Source organism: Aotus nancymaae, unplaced genomic scaffold, assembly GCF_030222135.1.
Source record: "Aotus nancymaae isolate 86718 unplaced genomic scaffold, 86718_ANA_hifiasm-v0.15.2.pri h1tg000064l_1, whole genome shotgun sequence".
In the NCBI taxonomy this organism is placed as follows: Eukaryota; Metazoa; Chordata; class Mammalia; order Primates; family Aotidae; genus Aotus; species Aotus nancymaae.
This window is the reverse complement of record NW_026988479.1, coordinates 16,690,699-16,696,889: the sequence shown is the minus strand read 5'-3', so window position 1 is coordinate 16,696,889 and position 6,191 is coordinate 16,690,699. Positions and strand designations below refer to the sequence as shown.

Genomic DNA, 6,191 nt, shown 5'->3' with positions numbered 1-6,191 from the left:
ATTGTGGCTTAATAGTCTATCATTTGAGCGGGGAGCAAATTGAGACATGGAAGGGACTATTGAAGAATTCCCTTCTACATCTCATTGCTTGATTCTTCCCTTTCCTCTGCTAGCTGGTGCTCCATCCAACCCCCTTTTCTTTTTGAGATGGAATTTTTTGCTCTTGTTGCCCAGGCTGGAGTGCAATGGTGTGATCTCTGCTCACTACAACCTCTGCCTCCTGGGTTCAAGTGATTCTCCTGCCTCAGCCTCCTGAGTAGCTGGGATTACAGGTATGTGCCACCACGCCCAGTTAATTTTTTATATTTTTAGTAGAGGTGGGGTTTCTCCATATTGGTCAGGCTGTTCTCGAACTCCTGACCTCAAGTGATCTGCCCTCCTTGGCCTCCCAAAGTGTTGGGATTACAGGCGTGAGCCACCTCGCCCAGCCACTAGTGTCCTTTTTGTCCTGTGTATTAAGATTAAGATTTAAGATGTACTAATGTCGTGTTCCTTCCTATTCCTCCCTCCCTGCAAAATCCCAGAGAGACTAAATTGAGCGATAAAAATTGTGGGAAAGAGAAAAACAGGGCTGGTTCTGGTTAGAACTTTAGAGAGATAAGGTATTGAGGAGTGAGAAGTCCCAGACAATTAAGATTTGTGGACTGGGCACGGTGGCACATACCTGTTATCGCAACACTTTGGGAGGCTAAGGCAGGAGGCAGGTGGATGGCTTAAGCTCATGAGTTCGAGATCCACCTGGGCAACATGACAGAACTCTGTCTCTACAAAAAAAATACAAAAATTAGCTGGGCCCAGTGGCATGCAGCTGTATTCCCAGCTATTCTGGAGGCTGAGGTGGGAGGATCGCTTGAGCCCCAGGAGGTTAAGGCTGTTAGTGAAATGAGATTGCACCACTGCACTCCAACCTGGGTGACAGAGCGAGACCTTGTCTTAAAAAACAAAATTAAACAACAACAAAAAAAACCCAAAAGACTGTGAGCAACATAGAAATATTGGCATAGGCTTTCAGGTCTTTCGAGAGATGAAGTATTGGAGAACCTGTCCACTCTTTTTGGTTTCCCTGGGTCACGTGAGCCCTGCGGCTTATATTTGGGTTACATCAGAGCAGGTAAATCAGTTGATGATGGTCACTAATGCAGTCTCTCTAGTCAGGGTGAACTGGGTCTGTGGGGTCTTAAGATTTAGGTTTGGAGAGAGTCCCTCCCTAGTACCCTTTGTCCATGAAGCTCTGAGGGAGTCACAGAAGGAACCCCAAAAGGTAAAAGCTCAGATTGCCAGGCTAGCTCTGGAGTAAAGTGAGTTCCCTTGCCCAGTCTGCTCATCTTGTTGTAAGCAAACTCTTTGACAGCGAGGGTGAGAGAGGTCTGATTAGGGAGCAGGGGCCCAAGATAGCCTCCTAGGGAAGAAGCCCTCCAAGGGGTGCTAGCCACCCCTGCTACTCAGTTTCAACCTCATTCCTATGACCTGGTTCACCTCTCACACTGCCATTCCCCCTGCCTCTTATCTTAGATGCCTCAACTCTTTCAGGACACACGTGACCACTCTCCTTTCCTGATTTCTCAGACCAACAACCCTCCCCCACCCAAATCATCTTGAAGGCATATATCCCTCCAAGTGAATGGCTGACCTGGTGCTCTACCTCATTTTTGAGTATTCAAAGATTAAGCCCCAGAAATCCATACTTTCCACCCTTGAGCTCACAGACCTTCCTTTTGCACATCTCTTAGGGGCCAGGGCTCACGTCTGCTACAGACTTTGCCAGGTTCATGAATCTCTGTGCCCTCACATGAGACAGGGCCAGTGCTCTCCCAAGGGAAGGAGGAGAGCAGAGAAAAGCCATGACACCTGGACCCCTCCGCTACATCTCCACAGAGAAGAGTTGGAGCAAAGATCTCACTGTATCCACGTTCAGGTCACAGATGTCTTAGCCATTGTCTTCTGGGGCCTGGGATGCCTCTATCCCCTGCAACCTGTTTCTGCCCTTGTAAAGGCTAAGAATGATAGAGAGGAGGCAGGGCGTAGTGGCTCACACCTGTAATCCCAGCACTTTGGGAAGCCTAGGCAGGAGGATCACTTGAGGTCAGGAGTTCGAGACCAGCCTGGCCAACATGGTGAAACCCATCTCTACTAAAAATACAAAAATTAGCCAGGCATGGTAGTGGGTGCCTGTAGTCTCAGCTACTCTGGAGGCTGAGGTGGGAGAATCACTTGAACCCAGGAGGCAGAGGTTGCAGTGAGCTAAGATTGTGCCACTGCACTCCAGCCTGGGTGACAGAGCAAGACTTCATGTCTGACAAAAAAAAAAAAAAAAAAAGAAAAGAAAGGATGGGGAAGAAGAGACCTGTGCTTCCCAGGCCAGAGCCTAAGGCCCAGGATTACCTACTCGTCTAGCTCCCAGGGACCCTAGAAGCAATAGATTCTCTTTGCTCCACTGCACCCAGGCTACTGTTGAGTCTGTCCTATCCCTTCAGAGACAGATTATGAAGACAGAGAAAGGCAGACACAGACAGAGGCACAGAGAGACAGACACAGAGGACATCACAAAGAGATTCAGAGAGTGAAGAAAGATAGACATACACTCAGGGGAAGACAGAAAAAGAAAGAGACAGACAAAAATAGGAAGAGAGAGCAATAGAGATAGAGGCAGACAGACAGAAGAGAGTAGAAACTGAGAAAGAGAGCTAGGGATAAAGAGAGAAGCAAGACACAAGCCAGGGGCCAGAAGCCTCCACCCATCCCATATCAATGAGCCAAAAAGGGAAGTGGGGTCTGAGGGAAGAAGCCAGGTGTCCCTCTCTGTGGCTTTGCCCCATCATCTGGCATTGGTGTCCTTAACTTGGAGTCAGTGGACTTGGATGAGAAAAGAATATTGCTTTCACTAATCTCTAGCTGAAATTTAACATTTCCTTCAATTATGACAATAGCAACAAACCAGTCATTTTAGCCATAACTATGGCTTTGTCACCAGTAGAAATCACATATATTTATATATTGTATTACAGTATTGCAGATCTTTTCAAATACCATTTATGCTCATCACTGCGTCAAAATTATGTGAGGTATCAGCCTACCACTAGATCTTATTTAAAGCATTAATAAAGAAGCACATATATTACTATATCACATTGGTTTTATAACTGTATTACAACATAATTGGTTTCCGTCGTAATCCTATATATTTTATTTTATGGATTTTAAAACATTATTCTGAGATGGGGCCATATACTTTATTAGATTGCCAAAGGGGGACATGTCACAAAAAGGTTCTGAACTCCTGCATCTAGCCCCTGATCTGGACTCCCCAGCACCCATTCCTGAAACCTTCTGCTCCCTTCTCTTGCTGGGTTAGTCTGAGTCCTTCAAGAAGAAGCTGCCAAGGCAGAATGCGAGAATTTGACTAGGGGAGATGCCTGTGAGAGAGGAGGGGGCCCGGAGCTGGGAGAGCTGTGAAGGAGAGAGGGAAGGAAGGAAGTTTGAGAGGAGCATCGGCAAAGCTATTGGGAAATTCTTGAACCAAAGTCAGCTGTCAAAGGAGTCCCCTATCTCCCAGGAATGGGCCTGCCTTAGGATCTCTGCTGAAGCTCTGTTATTGGCTGGGAGCAGCCCAGTGAAAAGCTGGCCTTAGATTTCAGAGAGAAGCAGGTAGGGGCATTGGTTATTTTCTCTCTCTTTCCTTCCTTCCTTCCTTCCTTCTTTCTTTCTTTGTTTCTCTTTTTCTTTCTTTTTTGACAGTTTCACTCTTGTTGCCCAAGCTGCAGTGCCATGGCACAATCTTGGCTCACTGCAACCTCCACCTCCTGGGTTCAAGCAATTCTGCTGCTGCAGCCTCCCAAGTAGCTGGGATTATAGGACTTTTTGACCATGCCCGCTCATTCTGTATTTTTAGTAGAGACATGGTTTCTCCATGTTGGTAAGGCTGGTCTCAAACTCCCGACCTCAAGTGATCTGGCCACCTCTGCCTCCCAAAGTGCTGGGATTACAGGCATCAGCAACCACACCTGGCGGTTAATTTCACTCCTCACAGTGTAAAGTCTGCTCATAGTGTAAGGTCTGTGAGGAGCATTCTCACTGCCACCACAGCTGCCCATCCAGAAAAAAGGACATGGTGCAGGGGTCCTGTCCAGAGCAGTAGGTGAGCATGGTAGTTATAGATGTAGACTTGGAGAGTTGGCTATTTTCTAGCTGCAGCGTCTTGAGCAAGTTAGCTAATGCTCCCTGTCTCCTTATCTGTAAAATAGAGGTGATAAAATTTCCTATTTACAGGGATATTTGTGAGGATTAATTAAAGTTTGCAAAGCAATGTTTACATAGAGCCTGGGGCATAGTCAGCTCTCAATAATTGGTAGCCCTTATTATGGCCATTGCAATTATTAATTATTTTATTACTATCACTCTCTTTCTCAAAGGTAAGACCAGGGAAAGGGGGGCTCCAGGATGCTGAAGAAGACAGTCCCTCCCCTAGCTGGGGCAGCTGGAAGAGGTGGGAACCACTTCCACCCACTCCCCTCTTCTTCCCCTGAGGCAGGGGTCTTCCCCTTGCTACTGACAGTTCCTGTGTCTGCTGACTCACAGCCAACTTCCTCTGATACAAACAGGAAAACACAGCCGGCCAGCGCCCCCCCTCCAACACACACACACACACACACACACACACACACACACACACACGGCCAAACACTGGCCCTGCTCAGAGGGGGAAGTGCCTGGGCCCCTGGGAGACAGGCTTCAGGACTGGTGTCAGGGCAAGATGGGGGGAGGAGAGAGGAGCCATTCCTCCTCAGGCCTCCGTCACAATCTCCATGAAATTTTAGAGTGGGAGAGTGGGCTTCTCCCACGAATGAAACGGCTGCTTGCTTTCAGGGAACTGCCTGCCCCAAAACGGCAACCTCAAACTTGGTTTGGAAGTAGGGATGTTGCCTTGCAGACCGGACCGGCATCCCTCGGAGGAACCTAGACTGGGCCCTTAGGGATTGGGGTGGGGAGAAGCAGATGGGGACCCCTCTGCTGGGTCTCTGCGCTTGTTGCCCAGGCCAAGTCTCTGGGCAGCTTGGAAGGCTGTGACTTCCCATGAATTCTGGATGTCCAGCTTGCCAGGGTCTAGCCACCCTGCTGGGCGTGGGAGAGGTGTCCTAGGGGCTTAGCGCTCGACCCTTCCTCCTCCCTTTTGGCAGGACTGGAGGGCGTGGGAGCAGCGGAGAGGATGCAAAGACGTCCCTGGCGCTCTCCCTTTCTCGGCCTCTACCTCCATCCCCATCTCCGTCCTGGTCTCTGCCTCTTTGTCCCTCTCCCTGAGGCTGTCTCGGTCCCAACGTGTTCTGGTCCCTTCTCGGCCTGCGAGAGGGCAGACGGGCAGACCCGGAGATAAGCAGGGCGGTTGGGCAAGGAGCCCAAACCCTCTGAAGGCCTGCGCTTGCACAAGGAGTGGCCGGGGCCCAGCGGAGGGAACCGGCCGGGCGGGGCGGGGCTGGGCCCGTCGGGGGAGGGCAGAGAGGAGGCGGGGTCGGCGCGGCGGGACCCGGAGCCTCGGACGCGCGGCGGGCACCCGCGAGCGGACGGCGGCCGCGTAGTGAGGTGAGGACCCCCGCGCCCCCCGGGTCCCTGCTTCCCAGACTCCTCCCCATCACCTTCTCCAGGACCTTCGTGGGCTCCCAGGGCCCCCTCGGCGCCGGCGGCCCTCCCCCTCCCCGCCACGACCCGCCCCTCCCTCCTGCTGCCCGGCCTCTGCCCGGTCCCTCCTCGCCCCCTCCCTCGTTGCAGCCTGTGCTGCCCGCGACTGCCCGCCCCGCCCCCGCCACTCCTGTCCCGCGAGCACCTCGGCTCCCAGTCCCGTGCCCTCGAGCCGGGCTTGAGTCACCGGGAAGCCGAGCCCTGACTCAGGCCCCGAGGCTCAGCACCCCGGCCCTGGCTTGGGAATGAGGCCCAGCTGAAGAGTGGCAGAGGGAGGCCAGCACTGATGCTGGGACGGAGGGGGTGTCCTGGTCACCGACAGAGCACAAGAGCAACAGGGAGAGTGCCGTGCAGGCAGAGGCGGACACAGAAACCCAGGCTCAGAGGTGGACAGAGACAGATACAGCTTAAAATCTGGGTAGAAGGAGGCTGAGGCAGGAGAATTGCCTGAACCCAGGAGGCGGAGATTGCGGTGAGCCGAGATCGCGCCATTGCGCTCCAGCCTGGGTATCAAGAGCGAA

At 51.9% G+C, this 6,191-nt stretch overlaps 1 protein-coding gene across 1 annotated transcript in view; it reads left to right on the top strand.

The window, feature by feature from the left end:
* The first annotated feature begins 5,547 nt into the window (after positions 1 to 5,547).
* The window catches only part of ARAP3 (ArfGAP with RhoGAP domain, ankyrin repeat and PH domain 3), a 28,310-nt gene continuing 27,666 nt past the window's right edge, over positions 5,548 to 6,191 (top strand). The window contains exon 1 of the mRNA XM_021677469.2: positions 5,548 to 5,574. The gene's annotated coding sequence lies outside the window, so the exon portion shown is untranslated. The remainder of the gene's footprint in view (positions 5,575 to 6,191) is intronic.